This window comes from Petromyzon marinus, chromosome 61 (assembly GCF_048934315.1).
Source record: "Petromyzon marinus isolate PM22_M1 ecotype Great Lakes invasive population chromosome 61, UKy_Petmar_22M1.pri1.0, whole genome shotgun sequence".
Taxonomy (NCBI): domain Eukaryota; kingdom Metazoa; phylum Chordata; class Hyperoartia; order Petromyzontiformes; family Petromyzontidae; genus Petromyzon; species Petromyzon marinus.
In genome coordinates this window covers 6,067,670-6,084,622 of record NC_133727.1, presented here as the reverse complement: position 1 = coordinate 6,084,622, position 16,953 = coordinate 6,067,670, and the positions used below count along the sequence as shown (strand labels likewise).

Genomic DNA, 16,953 nt, shown 5'->3' with positions numbered 1-16,953 from the left:
TTTGTGGCCAGGTCGTTTCTGATAAAGAGCTATGTGGCTCAGTGGGCCTAACCTCGTAAAAAAAGTTTAGTTTTTTTAGTTTATATTCGGAGCGTGTATGTCGCGCTCACTCCCCGTGGTCACGTTGACGTTTGGAGGTCACGTTGGGGTTTGGAGGTCACGTTGGAGTTTGGAGGTCACGTTGGCGTTTGGAGGTCACGTTGGAGTTTGGAGGTCACCTTGGGGTTTGGAGGTCACGTTGGAGTTTGGAGGTCACGTTGGGGTTTGGAGGTCACGTTGGGGTTTGGAGGTCACGTTGGAGTTTGGAGGTCACCTTGGGGTTTGGAGGTCACGTTGGAGTTTGGAGGTCACGTTGGAGTTTGGAGGTCACGTTGGAGTTTGGAGGTCACGTTGTGTTTTGGAGGTCACGTTGGGGTTTGGAGGTCACGTTGGGGTTTGGAGGTCACGTTGGGGTTTGGAGGTCACGTTGGAGTTTGGAGGTCACGTTGGAGTTTGGAGGTCACGTTGGAGTTTGGAGGTGAGGGATTCGGGGAGGGGTGGTGGGGGGGCGGTTGAAGAAAGAGGGGCAAGAGACGAGTCGTCACGTGACAATAATGAATGGATGAGGTTCTAAGGTAGCGGCTGGAGTGAGGAAGTTTTGAATTTGGTGGATGTGTGCGGATGTTGAGCGCGCGATGGAGATGTGAGGTGCTGCCAAGTTGAGACGTGATGATGAGAGACAGAGAGAGAGAGACACGCACAATCCAACTATACAGCAGGAGTCAGGGTCAGGATGGAACCCCACGACCTCCTGTATACCAGGCGAGGTAGTTAACATCTCCTAGCCACCGTGATGATGATGAGAGAGAGAGACACGCAAACTCCAAATATACAGCAGGCGTCAGGGTCGGGATCGAACCCATGATCTCCTGTACACCAGGCGAGGTAGTTAACATCTCCTAGCCACCGTGATGATGATGAGAGAGAGACACGCAAACTCCAAATATACAGCAGGCGTCAGGGTCTGGATCGAACCCATGATCTCCTGTACACCAGGCGAGGTAGTTTACATCTCATAGCCACCGTGATGATGATGAGAGAGAGAGAGAGAGAGACACGCACACTCCAAATATACAGCAGGCGTCAGGGTCAAGATCGAACGCCACGACCTCCTGTATACCAGGCGAGGTAGTTAACATCTCCTAGCCACCGCGGTGGCGAGCTCCTCACTGCCTTCAGTGCTCGACTGCACCCATTTATGGCTTCAGCTCACGACAGCTCGGCTAATTGGTTTCATTGTGATTGAAGTCAAACGGCGTTCTCCGTCAATGGCGAATGGCAAGTTCGTCGAGATGAAGTATTTGTTGAGTAAATTTTTCATGATGTGTCGATGGCCCAGCGATAACCGGTGATGAATTGTTTCGCGAAATCCTGCTTCGTCAAATCGATCGACGGCATTTTCGGTGGCTACCTCGTTATTCGCGAGCGATATGTTTTCTGGAAGCTCGTGAATGGCAAGTTACACGGATAATGATATTGGCCAACGTAAACCTAGCTTGCGTCTCATCACTTTATCTCTCGTCTCTTTATCTCTCGTCACTTTATCTCTCGTCACTTTATCTCTCGTCACTTTATCTCTCATCACTTTATCTCTCGTCACTTTATCTCTCGTCATTTTATCTCTCGTCACTTTATCTCTCACCACTTTATCTCTCATCACTTCATCTCTCATCACTTTATCTCTCGTCACTTTATCTCTCGTCACTTTATCTCTCATCACTTCATCTCTCATCACTTTATCTCTCATCACTTTATCTCTCATCACTTTATCTCTCGTCACTTTATCTCTCGTCACTTTATCTCTCGTCACTTTATCTCTCATCACTTTATCTCTCATCACTTTATCTCTCATCACTTTATCTCTCGTCACTTTATCTCTCGTAGCTTTATCTCTCGTCACTTTATATTTCATCACTTTATCTCTCTCGTCACTTTATCTCTCGTCACTTTATCTCTCATCACTTTATCTCTCGTCACTTTATCTCTCGTCAATTTATCTCTCATCACTTTATCTCTCGTCACTTTATCTCTCATCACTTTATCTCTCGTCACTTTATCTCTCGTCAATTTATCTCTCATCACTTTATCTCTCGTCAATTTATCTCTCATCACTTTAACTCTCATCACTTTATCTCTCGTCACTTTATCTCTCATCATTTATCTCTCGTCACTTTATCTCTCATCACTTTATATCTCGTCACTTTATCTCTCTTCACTTGATCTCATCACCCACGTTCTCTCTCTCTCTCTCTCGACGCAGTCAGTCGTGCAGAGTTCCAGATGCGATTCGCGCACAGCCAAAACAAACAAAAAATCGCGACTCCATCGAGTTCGTGAATCGCGAGGCAACACCGCAGCACGTAGCCCAAGCGGCGTAGAGCGGTGGTTGGCGTGCGTCCTCATTGTGCAATGGGCGGCATTGGCGATGGCAGAAGTCAGCCCACGCTGTCCGTCACGAGGCGCGCGCACGCTTACCAAAGGCAAACGCCTTCAATAGACTGTTGGGTCAAGCGCTGTTCGCGAGCGCCTATAGCGGCCCACAAGGGGCAGTGGGTGACCAGCACCGCCTTTGTCTCCCCGATGCTTGTGTTTGCGCACTCACCAGGTACCCATTTACGTGTTTTTTTTACCCTCGCTCTTCGCGATCTGCCCCCGAACGGGCCCTTGTATGTACGTAAGTAAGTATGTATGCTGAACTTCTTTGGCAACGTACCTAGCCAACCGCGCCAATTGGGGGTGCCCTGGTGCGCTTGCACCCAATAGTTGGAGCCAGGATTTTCAGGTAGTAAGTAAGGAGTTGTTAGTAAGTAAGGAGTTGTTAGTAAGGAGTTGTTAGTAAGTAAGGAGTTGTTAGTGAGTAAGGAGTTGTTAGTGAGTAAGGAGTTGTTAGTGAGTAAGGAGTTGTTAGTGAGTAAGGAGTTGTTAGTAAAGAGTTGTTAGTAAGTAAGGAGTTGTGAGTAATAAGTAAGGACTTGTCCCTTGCTATTTATCCGACGCGTGTGCGGCGATGGCCCGGCCATCGATCGAGGGTCGAATTGCTAACCGCGTTGTGTGATCGCCATCGCGCTCGCTGAAGGTGTCGATGCCTTCAGGGAAGTCGTGGACTCTGTAGACGCAACTGCGCACAATTCTGTGAGTCACTTATAACCGCTTTGCCGTTACTTATTGCCAATTATGGACTCAGACTATTGTCCTATCATCTCATAAAGTCCCTGGCACGTAATAATATGCTACACAGTGGCAGTGGGGGTCGCAAAATGCCGATTGATTACTAATAAACCCCAATGATCCGATCGAAATTAGGGATTTCGATCGGATCATTGGGGGGCGGGCACGTGCCACTCCACCCCCTCCTCCCCCCCTCCAGTGGTTGCACCGCCTGCACACGCGATAATTACTACCTTGCCTGGTATACAGTACATGATGAGGTCGTGGCTTTGATCCCGACTCTGACGCCTGCATTATTCGGGTTTGCATGTCTCTCTTCCCGTGATCGTGTGGAATTTTCCCCTGGTCCTTCGGTTTTCCCCTCCACACTTAGAATGAACATCACGCGTTTTAGAGTATTTGACCTGGTGGTCTGCTCAGAGATGCGAGCCGTTAATATCCGCATTCGGTTAGCAATCCACTTGGTCTGTTTTTATTTCTGTTTTCTTTCCTACAGATATATATTCGTCTAAAAATATCCCCACAAGACGGCGCTTTAATCAACAATTCCACGCCAAGTTGTGTTGAAACCCACCGCAGCTCCCCCTCTCCGCGTTGCCCCTTCCATACACGCCCAGAGTGAGATCCCGGTTACGGTTTAAAAAGCCAGCGAGTCCAAGTCGCCGCCTTCACGCCATTGGATAAACGTGGCCCTCGTTTTCATCACCTTCAGCTTCAACCCCCTAACCCTTGCCCGGCAAACCAAGCCCAAAAAAAAACCTGGAATTCCTTTCCATAATTTAAGATCATCCCCCCTTTCTCCTTTCTCTTTGGCACGTGCAGGTCGCGAAAAAAATCCCCGCGTGCGATTCGACGTTCAAGTGTTCAATGTTACCTGCCAGCGTTAATTGAACGCTTGCATGAATTAAATTGCAGTTGAGTCCTGCTGCTCGGCGCCTGCAATGTTCTATGATTTATTGACTGCTTTATATTAAAAAAGTATTTCTTTCACCCAGGCCCTCCGCGGATCGTTCTTGTAAATGAGGCGGAACGTTTCTTACCTGCGTCAACAAAACGTCAACAAATCAATTGCAAAAACCACCCAGCTCTTATACATGTGACGAACAAAAATTTTTTACCTCAAGGGTATTCTCTCATCAACTGTGCCTTGGATCCTTCCCTACCGACAATCTGGGTGACGTCCCGCTAACCGGTCCTTCCCTCCCACCGCCCTGCACACAGTGTCTCACCTGATCACATCCACAGCACTTTCCTGCCACGTTGCGTTCCGAACTTTCAAGTGCTTTTTACCCTTTTTTTTGCTCTTCTCTGACATTCTTGAGATCCTTCACCTGTACACATAGGCCAAGGCGCATTCCGTTTGAGTTGCTTCGTTCAAGTACCAACTCCCTGAACTAAACGGTCACACCGACGTTGACATACCTGTCAACCCATACGGTTTACCGTATTCCTGCATAGGGAAATCGAGTTTTCAGGCACATGCGGCATACAGCCGTTTCAATACATGGCGGAAGCAAATTGATTGTTTCTCTCTTGTGATGGGACTTTGTAGGATGAACTTTGAGGTTTATAATGGCACGGGGTGACCGATACGGTCTTAACTGGTCTGTAACAAGGTAGGCACTGAGAAGGGGTTGACAGCTGTGTGTTACTCATCACGAGAAACTCATGTTGACCTCATAGCCCCTGGATGTACGACTTCCGTGAGGTTATTTGTCTTTTCACGTTTCGGAGGACAAAACAAATATATAGCCCCCAACAAGTTCGCCCAAGTCTGTAGACGATGAGGCGAAGCCAATCGTGCCAGAAAAATAGCGGCCTTTTCCTGCTGCTTTGCCAATGTGCTGCTGTGCATGGGCGCCGCCATCTTGGATCGCGTCAAGTCCAGCAGAATGAGTCCTAGGCCCTGTGGCTCCGTGTCAGTAGTGTGCACGTCGTGAGAGACCCGGCGAGAATCGGGCGAACCGCTGGCTTCGATCTTCCGCAGGTGAAAGGTCATGGACCACGACCCTTCCGACTTTAACCGCACACACCGTGGTGGCAGCAGGAGCAGCGGATGAGGCGGATACCCGATGAGGATGATGATGATGATGATTTCACGCGTGGAAAATTGAAAACTCTCCGGCGGTGTGCGGTGACGACATTCACCTAGCGTAGATGGCCGATTAACAATAGAATACAAAGGAGCAGGCATGATCCTTATGCAATGAATCTGGCTCGACCACCTCGGTGTAAAATCACAGATGTTGCTGTACAGCAGGGGTGGCCAACCTGTAATGGAACGAGAGGCAAAAAAAGTCGCTTGTGAGTTCCGCAAAGAGCCAAGCGAATATTACATTCCGTTCTCCTGTATAGCGATATGTGGCATTTTCATTAAGTGAATTGGATACAACACGATGAATGTATTAGGGAACGCATTTTTTTTAATGTGAATTCAATATAACGCGATTGAGTGAACGGAACTTACGTCACGCGGGTAGGAATAAGCGGTCGAAGCGTCTGGCTCGGCGTAGCAACACCACGCAAGGCATTACGATGCTGCTGGATGCGTCTAGATGCTACCTACACGCCACAATCTTCGTCCTGGCCTGCGTATGCATCTGACATGGTATCGCAGACTGTTACTATAACTTATTATAACGCGATTTTTCCATCACCCGGTGTATTTCAGGAACGCAACCCCCGACCGCGTTATAGGAGACCCAGACTGAATAAGAGCATAAATATATTGACAGTTTTCAACGCAGCACGGGAGACATTAATTATTCTTAGCTTCTGTGATAGCACGTTCCGCATTAATGTATATACCCTGTCGATAGAACCCCCTGTGGTGGATTAAAGAGCCTCTTTACCACGAGGATCAATGCTTGATCCACTTCTCTTCTCCATCTTCATTGACGACCCGGTCGATGTCTGCGAGAACCCAGGGGGAGGGGGGGGGGGGTGCGAGACATGGCCAGATGTTTTTTCAGACGGTAAATTATCAAAACTAAAATTAAGCATGGGGCACGTGAGCGCAACAACTTACTTTGTTTCATCAAACCGACGTATTTATTAATATTCTACTTTAAAATTTATATATCCATATAAACTGAGAACTAACGGGTTTCAAGGCTGCAGTGAAGGTTATGGACCCACTGGTCTACGCTGACGACTCAGCCCGCTACGCTCCAATAAGATCGCCCGCGGAAAGCGACGTGGGGAGCGTTTGAGACCGTTTCGGGCCAGAATTCCATCCAAGCTTGATCTACATTCTTGGTGACCGTCAGCCGCAGTCAAACCCGAGCAAAGCCCCGGGGATCCCTCGCCGTTACCATCGACTGTAAGCTCGACGTTGGTCAAAGCATCTCGCCGACATCTCCACCGGAGCAGGACAACAACAAAAAGAGATTGGGGTTTGCACCGACCTAGGCGGCCAACAAAACTTGACACGGAGGGCCCCTAGGCCGCAAGTCTACAAAGCTCAAGTCCGAAGTTCCATGGAGTTTTACGCCCCACTCCCCCCCCCCCCCTCCTTGCTTCGCGCCGGACGAACGCCCCACTGGCTCGCCTCAACCCGTCCTGACGACGTCCGGAGGAAAGGCGGCTGGAAATAATTGGCAGGTCGATGAAGCCACCGCCAGCGCACGACTCGTCATCGTTCCCCCAGCCTGCATCGCCGTCGATGAGTCGCTGCCGCCACAGTCCCTGGTACAAAATTATCGCCAACTACTATTCCCTCCCCTCCCCCCCCCAGCAGATGTTCAGGCCATGCTTCCAGCCCCCCAAACGAAAGAGGCTGTGCCAACCGTTTTTTCCATGACCCCTGCCAAGTCACACCCTTGCCCTTCCCCCCCCCCCGCCCCCCCCCACCCCCAGTTGACAAAGCATTGCTCTCTGGACAGAAACCATAAACTATTTTTTTTATTTTACCAAGAAAGGCCACTGAGCTTCATAGCTCTTCTTTCAGAAACGACCTGGCCACACATGATAGCCTAATTAAGGGGCTCATCACGTGGGAAATTCTAGCAGCCAAGTACTCTAAACGGACGTTTCCTAAATGTGGAGGGAAAAACCCGAGGACCCAGAGACAATCCACACGGCCACGGGGAGAACACAAACTCCAAATATACAGCAGGCATCAGGGTTCCGGATCGAGCCCACGACCTCTTGTATACCAGGCGAGGTAGTTAACACCTCCTAGCCACCGTGATGATGATGATGAGAGAGAGACACGCAAATTCCAAATATACAGCAGGCATCGTCAGGGTCGGGATCGAACCCACGACCTCCTGCATACCAGGCGAGGTAGTTAACATCTCATAGCCACCGTGGTGATGATGATGAGAGATAGACACGCAAACTACAAATATACAGCAGGCGACAGGGTCGGGATCGAACCCACGACCTCCTGCATACCAAGCGAGGTAGTTAACATCTCCTAGCCACCGCAGAAAACCTTCACTCCGAAGCTTCCTTCACTCTGCTCTCCGGATATGGAACAGCCTCCATGATGAAGACATTGTCAGCAAAATCACGGATTCTGGTCTTCAGGCCTTCAAATGCCCCGACCACACACATGGGACATTTCCTTACCGGATCCCCTGTAGGACTACTGAGTCATTCAGCTGCAGTGAACCAAAGATTATACCAATCAGATGTAGTCATGTCCGACACGGCTCTTGTTGACAATTGCACCCAATACACCTTTCAAAAAATGGGGTGGATTAAAGAGCTGCATGCGGCTCGGTGAGACGCCGGTTGGCCATCACCGCCCTGCAAGAACATCAGCTGTGCGCAGGAGAAGTAGACGAAGAAGATGATGATGAAGAAGACGAAGATGAAGGACTCAAAGTCGAAGATGAAGAAGATGAAGAAGAAGACAAAGATGAAGAAGAAGATAAAGAAGACGACAACATTTTCCACAGTCGCTTTACCTACCGACACGCCATCCTGCAGAATCAGAATCTTCATTTTAGACTGCAGGAGGAGGAATCCGATGAGCTACAAAGCTCTTCGTTCACAGATGTCCGTGGTGGTCACGGGGTCAGCGAGTTACAACAGCAAACACGATACAGAAACACGATGGGAGTGCAAAGTATGGGAAAGTTAAGCAAGTCACGAACCATGAATAAATAATAACTTCATTACATCAGTCCGATTTATGAGCATTGGACGAAGCAACAGCAACAAAGCAGTCCCTTAGCACACCAAGATAGCACAGCACAGCAGCGGTCCGTCAGTCGAAAGGCCACATTAACATCGAACTATCGGTACACGGGTAATGATAAAAGTTGCAAATCACATTTGCAAATGTCACTGGATCCAGCACTACTAATCTTCTGTAGCCGGCACAGGTTAATAAGAAGAACCACTGGCGTAGAGGTACAGCTGGGTTCTCGCAGACATCGACCGGGTCGTCAATGAAGATGGAGAAGAGAAGTGGATCAAGCATTGATCCTCGTGGTACAGAGGCTCTTTAATCCACCACAGGGGGTTCTATCGACAGGGTATATACATTAATGCGGAACGTGCTATCACAGAAGCTAAGAATAATTAATGTCTCCCGTGCAGCGGTCACGCAAGCCTAAAGCAGATTTAAGCCACTCGTTCCAGTGTGCTCCCTTCCTGCAGATGTTGTCCATCTCTTAAAGCACGGTGGCTGGGAGATGTTAACTACCTCGCCTGGTATACAGGAGGTTGTGGGGGTGATCCCGACCCTGACACCTGCTGTATATTTGGAGTTTGCGTGGCTCTCTCTCTCTCATCATCATCATCACGGTGGCTAGGAGATGTTAACTATCTCGCCTGGTGTACAGGAGGTCGCGGGGGTGATCACGACCCTGACACCTGCTGTATATTTGGAGTTTGCGTGTCTCACTCTCTCCCATCATCATCATCACGGTGGCTAGGAGATGTTAACTACCTCGCCTGGTACACAGGAAGCCGTGGGGGTAATCCCGACCCTGACACCTGCTGTATATTTGGAGTTTGCGTGTCTCTCTCATCATCATCATCACGGTGGCTAGGAGATGTTAACTACCTCGCCTGGTACACAGGAAGCCGTGGGGGTGATCCCGACCCTGACACCTGCTGTATATTTGGAGTTTTCACGTCTCTCTCTCCTCGTGGTGAGATGTTAATTACCTCGACTGGTATACAGGAAGCTATGGGTTCGATCCCGACCCTGACGTTCGCTGTATATTCGGAATTTGATTGTTCTCTCTCTCTCTGCGTGGATTCTTCTTCGGGTCCCTCCAGTATTCCCCTCCACGTTGACAATCAACTTCACGCGTTAAGAGTATTTGGTTGTTGTTCATGTTAACGTTATGATAAGCCGCTTCTTTGAGCTATCATTCGTGATAGCCAGGTCGCTTCTGAAAAACAGTGCTATATATGCTCAGTGGGCCTAAGCTGTTGAAAAATAAAAAAAGGTTAGTTTAGTTGCAATTACTGAAATATTTTCATTTCAACTGTAAGCACTGCAGCAGGTGACAACGGTGGCAGAATGCGGTGCAGTGAATCGCATTGATGTCGGCCTACGCTTCATAAACATCTGCCTGTGCATTTCATGGGACAGGCTCTGTAAGTGTTTGGATACCATTATGAAGGGTCGCTTGTGTTACCTTAGGACATCCCGTTGACTGCTTCGTTATCAGAATATTGTTTTTTTGATGTTGTTGTTGTATAGCTTTGATCGTTTTTTTTTATTGATGATTTGTGTTCCTGGACAAACCTGCGCTTAGTAATGACAAACAAAGAAACTACTCAATGCATACATTCGATTGAAAACGGATTACTTTAGAGCTGATTTTTTCGTTTAGTTTCTTGTCCATCCCCCCTGAACCTCCAATTAGCGCGGTTGGCTCCGTATGGTGCGAAAGAAGTTCAAGAAACATACGTAAATAGACTCACGCAAAGACCCATAGACTCACACAGAGGACCCGTAGACTCACGCAAAGACCCATAGACTCACACAGAGACCCATATACTCACACAGAGACCCATAGACTCACACAGAGACCCATAGATTCACACAGAGACCCGTAGACTCACATAGAGACACATATATTCACACAGAGACCCATAGACTCACACAGAGACCCATAGACTCACGCAGAGACCCATAGACTCACACAGAGACCCATAGACTCACACAGAGACCCATAGACTCACACAGAGACCCATAGACTCACAGAGAGATCCATAGACTCACACAGAGACCCTTAGACTCACGCAGAGATCCATAGACTCACACAGACACCCAAAGACTCACACAGAGACCCATAGACTCACACAGAGACCCATAGACTCACACAGAGACCCATAGACTCACATAGAGACCCATAGACTCATATAGAGACCCATAGACTCACACAGAGACCCATATACTCACACAGAGACGCATAGACTCACACAGAGACCCATAGACTCACACAGAGACCCATAGACTCACACAGAGACCCATAGTTTATTATCCTGTCCCCGCACTTCCGGTTAGCACGGTTGGCTACGTAGGGTTCAAAAGAAGTTCAACATACATACGTACATACAACTGTGTGTGTGTGTTGACCTTCAAAATAAAAATGATATTATAGGCGACGTTTCGGGCACTTTGATCCCCTCTGTCTGCCCTCTCGATTGCGCCTCGTCTCTTCGTTGGCGAAAGTTCTCTATTCCGTCTCCTCTCCAACGCCGCTGGAAGACGCGTCTCGTTTACCTCGGTCGGTGAAATCCATCACTCGGAGAGGCGTCTTATTTCTTTTTAATTCCCTCGCCTTTGCTGGCGATCGACGCGAGCCCGGACCGTACGCATCCCTGGCGCCGTGCGTCGCGGATAAATGGAAAGGACAGGGGCCAAGTTTCCTCCCCATCTGGTGTTCAGCTACTGTCGCTGATTAGCGTCCAAGCAACAAGAACAAAAATTGTCGACCGACTTGGCAGAGGAAAAAAAAAAAAATTATTAACTTGAGTTCCGAATCTCGATGTTTTGCTGGCCGAAACTGTGTCGGTCTGTATTCTTGGTTCTTTCGGTAAAGTCACGTAGAAGGGAAATAATAAAATAATAAAAAGAAAGCAATAATTTTATTATGTACAACTGTGTGTGTGTGTGTTTTATTTTATTAATTTTATTATTTCCCTTCTACGTGACGTTACCGAAAGAACGAAGAATATGAGTCCCTGCAGTCATGGAAACTTTGTGTCGGTCTGCTGTTTTGTGCCTGCAAAGGGGTCAGGATATATGTTTAATATATATGAAATCTGCTCTTCGAGTTGAGAAAGCGGGGGACAGGAAAAGGGGGGGGGGGGGTTCATGGAAGAGATCAGTTTTCTCTGGAAATAAGTCTGGCGTGGGGCCTAGATTATTTTCATTTTGGAAGCACCACATGTGTCTCTATCGATCAGATAGCATCTTTCTTCATTTCGTGAATGAAAAAAAGCCCGGCACGAGGTTTTGCGTCCGTCCGAAGTGGCACTCGCAGTGCTCTTGAGCACATTTTGCCGTGGTGCCCTCGGCTTAGGCTCGACTTGATTTTTTTGGGGGCGAGGCCACGCATCGATCTGGCCGCATTTGCCGTGGTCGGGAGCCCTTCGCCACCCGCCGCAGCCGAACTCACGACGGACGCTGTCGCCCGCGCAAGCGTTGAACGGCGCGCCGACGAGTTGAAGGAACAGAGTTCTCGCAGCCCGATTTCGGCAGGAGTTGAATGCGACGTTTACGCTTGAAACTGCGTCAAGCATCGTCAGGACACGATCCAGGATGCCAGGCTAAACATACGGGAAGTCAAACTTACCGTGTCACCTGTCACTGGGCTTCCTAACCCTTTCCTGTTCCGATGACAGACGCCTGTACGTCATCGGAACGTAACCAGAAGAAAAACAAAATGATAAAATAACTTTATCGGTACCGAGGCTCCCACAAGGCTATGCGGGAGGGCGCAGAATCATGTCGAGTTATAATTAATAAATCGCCTGATGATGCTGGTTGTAATCACCAGCAGAATGTCACGGTCCTCAAAGTGTAAATGTTGTGGGTTTACCCTCCAACACACCGGTGTGCTGAAGCAGTAACTAATGGGCACGTTTTGTTTTACGTGACAAAACCTTACCGATTGGCTGTGTCGGGTGGTGGCAGGTTAACGACACATTTATATGTTATGCGATATAACCCAAAAAACGTTTATAATGAATAACATTGGTCGCAGAAGCACTCCACTACTTGTTAAACTGAGCACTATGTGTGTGGCCTTTAGACATATTTGGCGATTCGAAGTGGAAAAAAAAAACACAAATATAATAACGAAGTTGACTTCAAGCTTTCTTGACAGCAGTGGCGCTTGTGTTGCGATCGAAACGTGGCAGTTTTTATGTTCTTTTTTGTTATTTTTGTTTAACCTACCCACGTGACCTTACCGAAAGACCCAAGAATATTACGACGACGATGTTATTATTATTATTATTTCAATTCCCTTGCTCGTGCAGAGGGAATGTGAATTATAATTGACTTCTCAACATTTCTGAGAATGTATTGGTTGGGCAGACGGACAAACAGAGTAATTGTGCCTCCGTTTAAAAAAAAATAAGCTTACAAAAACATTAAACGGAGAGTAGTGGGAGGGGTGTTTCCCAGATCACCAAAAAAAACCTCAGCCGAGATCTGCCCTTGGGAGTGTGTGTGTGCGTGTGGGGGACACCGAGTGCGCGGTTTGCCCTAGGGGCGCTGACAATTGCTTGGCAGCAGCGAGCCCAGGTCCGCCCCTGCCTCGGCCACGATGCCTACGACATCAGTCAGCGCGAGTTTTTTTCCGCCACGCCACTTGACACCTTTTGGGGGCCGCCACGAAAGGCCACCAGGGCCGCGAAGAAAAGCCACCAGGGCCGCCAAGAAAGGCCACCAGGGCCACCAAGAAAGGCCACCAGGGCCACCACGAAAGGCCACCAGGGCCACCACGAAAGGCCACCAGGGCCGCGAAGAAAGGCCACCAGGGCCACCAAGAAAGGCCACCAGGGCCGCCAAAAAAGGCCACCAGAGCCACCATGAAAGGCACCAGGGCCGCGAAAAAAGGCCACCAGGGCCACCAAGAAAGGCCACCAGGGCCACCACGAAAAGCCACCAGGGCCACCAAAAAAGGCCACCAGGGCCACCACGAAAGGCCACCAGGGCAACCACGAAAGGCCACCAGGGCAGCCACGAAAGGCCACCAGGGCCACCATGAAAGGCCACCAGGGCCACCAAAAAAGGCCACCAGGGCCGCCAAGAAAGGCCACCAGGGCCGCCAAGAAAGGCCACCAGGGCCGCCAAGAAAGGCCACCAGGGCCGCCAAGAAAGGCCACCAGGGCCGCCAAAAAAGGCCACCAGGGCCGCCAAAAAGGCCACCAGGGCCGCCAAGAAAGGCCACCAGGGCCGCCAGCACCAAGCCCGACCGCCTCTGTCTGTCCATTGCTAATGTGTACACACCACCCTCATTTGAGGCTGAGTCAACCTAGGGGAGGCCCGAAACCAATTTGGATAATCGTCAATGACATTGGCCGTGAACGGGAATCGAACTTGTAGCGCAGCGTGCTAACCAGTGCACCTCCGCTCCTCACACTGAACAAAGACAAAGATCCCCCATGTAGCCTAAACAGACTGTCGGGACAAGTGCTATTAGCGAGCACCTATGATGTCCGGAACGGTACACGAGAGGATGGTTAGCCAGCACCACGTCCGACAGCCTTTGTCTCACCGGTGGCGATCTTTACACACCGGCACCAGTTACTCATGTGAGGCCGAGTCGACCTAGGTGAGGCCCAGGACCGGTTCAGATAACCGTCGCCGGTGTTGGCCGTGAGCGGGAATCGAACTCGGGTCACCGGGTTCGTAGCGCAGCGTAGCGCTATCCGCCACACCACCGCTCCACGCCTCGCACATGCACACACATACACACACACACACGCGCACACGTCCACGGGCTCGCCAACACAGATAACGTGAGTTTAGGGAATTTGTTCTGCGGCATGAAAATGGCAAGAGCTCAGTGGAAAAGCATCTTCGGCAATTCGCCAACGAAAAATAAATTAAATAACGTGCCATGAACGTTGATGAAGATGTCAAGAATTGGCTGCAATCCGTGTGCCAGTGCTGAAAGTCAAACGATGAATGAACTCTTCTCATCCATGTATTGCAACACTTGTTAGCCCCGGATTCACACAGCAAGCGTGCAGATGTTAAGCAGTTTTGATTCATAGGCCCGACTCGATTTAGTGCAAAACACCTCGATCCCAGTGACCTCTCCACGTCTATCTCAGTGACCTCTCCACCTCTATCCCAGTGACCTCTCCACGTCAATCCCAGTGACCTCTCATCATCTATCCCAGTGACCTCTCCACATCTATCTCAGTGACCTCTCCACATCTATCCCAGTGACCTCTCCACATCTATCCCAGTGACCTCTCCACATCTATCCCAGTGACCTCTCCACGTCTAACCCAGTGACCTCTCCACATCTATCCCAGTGACCTCTTCACCTCTATCCCAGTGACCTCTTCACCTCTATCCCAGTGAACTCTCCACCTCTATCCCAGTGACCTCTTCACCTCTATCCCAGTGACCTCTCCACATCTATCCCAGTGACCTCTCCACGTCTATCCCAGTGACCTCTCATCATTTATCCCAGTGACCTCTCCACGTCTATCCCAGTGACCTCTCCACGTCTATCCCAGTGACCTCTCCACCTCTATCCCAGTGACCTCTCCACCTCTATCCCAGTGACCTCTCCACATCTATCCCAGTGACCTCTCCACGTCTATCCCAGTGACCTCTCCACCTCTATCCCAGTGACCTCTCCACCTCTATCCCAGTGACCTCTCCATCTCTATCTCAGTGACCTCTCCGCATCTATCCCAGTGACCTCTCCACCTCTATCCCAGTGACCTCTCCACGTCTATCCCAGTGACCTCTCCACCTCTATCCCAGTGACCTCTCCACATCTATCCCAGTGACCTCTCATCATCTATCCCAGTGACCTCTCCACGTCTATCCCAGTGACCTCTCCACGTCTATCCCAGTGACCTCTCCACCTCTATCCCAGTGACCTCTCCACCTCTATCCCAGTGACCTCTCCACATCTATCCCAGTGACCTCTCCACGTCTATCCCAGTGACCTCTCCACCTCTATCCCAGTGACCTCTCCACCTCTATCCCAGTGACCTCTCCATCTCTATCTCAGTGACCTCTCCGCATCTATCCCAGTGACCTCTCCACCTCTATCCCAGTGACCTCTCCACGTCTATCCCAGTGACCTCTCCACCTCTATCCCAGTGACCTCTCCACATCTATCCCAGTGACCTCTCATCATCTATCCCAGTGACCTCTCCACGTCTATCCCAGTGACCTCTCCACGTCTATCCAAGTGACCTCTCCACCTCTATCCCAGTGACCTATCCACCTCTATCCCAGTGACCTATCCACGTCTATCTCAGTGACCTCTCAACCTCTATCCCAGTCGCCTCTCCACGTCAATCCCAGTGACCTCTCATCATCTATCCCAGTGACCTCTCCACATCTATCCCAGTGACCTCTCCACATGTATACCAGTGACCTCTCCACGTCTAGCCCAGTGACCTCTCCACCTCTATCCCAGTGACCTCTTCACCTCTATCCCAGTGACCTCTTTACCTCTATCCCAGTGACCTCTCCACCTCTATCCCAGTGACCTCTTCACCTCTATCCCAGTGACCTCTCCACGTCTATCCCAGTGACCTCTCCACGTCTATCCCAGTGACCTCTCATCATTTATCCCAGTGACCTCTCCACGTCTATCCCAGTGACCTCTCCACGTCTATCCCAGTGACCTCTCCACCTCGATCCCAGTGACCTCTACACGTCTATCCCAGTGACCTCTCCACCTCTATCCCAGTGACCTCTCCACATCTATCCCATTGACCTCTCCACGTCTATCCCAGTGACCTCTCCACCTCTATCCCAGTGACCTCTTCACCTCTATCCCAGTGACCTCTCCATCTCTATCTCAGTGACCTCTCCGCATCTATCCCAGTGACCTCTCCACCTCTATCCCAGTGACCTCTCCGCGTCTATCCCAGTGACCTCTCCACCTCTATCCCAGTGACCTTTCCACATCTATCCCAGTGACCTCTCATCATCTATCCCAGTGACCTCTCCACGTCTATCCCAGTGACCTCTCCACGTCTATCCTAGTGACCTCTCCACCTCTATCCCAGTGACCTCTCCAGGTCTATCCCAGTGACCTCTCCACGTCTATCCCAGTGACCTCTCCACATCGATCCCAGTGACCTCTCCACCTCTATCCCAGTGACCTCTCCACGTCTATCCCAGTGACCTCTCCACATCTATCCCAGTGACCTCTCCACATCTATCCCAGTGACCTCTCCACATCTATCCCAGTGACCTCTCCACGTCTATCCCAGTGACCTATCCACATCTATCCCAGTGACCTCTCCAGGTCTATCCCAGTGACCTCTCCACGTCTATCCCAGTGACCTCTCCAGGTCTATCCCAGTGACCTCTCCACATCTATCCCAGTGACCTCTCCACGTCTATCCCAGTGACCTCTCCACCTCTATCCCATTGACTTCTCCACCTCTATCCCAGTGACCTCTCCACATCTATCCCAGTGACCTCTCCACCTCTATCCCAGTGACCTCTCCACGTCTATCCCAGTGACCTCTCCACCTCTATCCCAGTGACCTCTCCACGTCTATCCCAGTGACCTCCCCACCTCTATCCCAGTGACCTCTCCACATCTA

The 16,953-nt window shown here is 50.0% G+C and overlaps 1 protein-coding gene across 2 annotated transcripts in view; it reads left to right on the top strand.

Moving 5' to 3' along the window:
• LOC116955738 (transforming growth factor-beta-induced protein ig-h3-like) overlaps positions 1–16,953 on the top strand; it is a 254,790-nt gene that overhangs the window by 22,818 nt on the left and 215,019 nt on the right. The gene's annotated exons all lie outside the window — the stretch shown is intronic.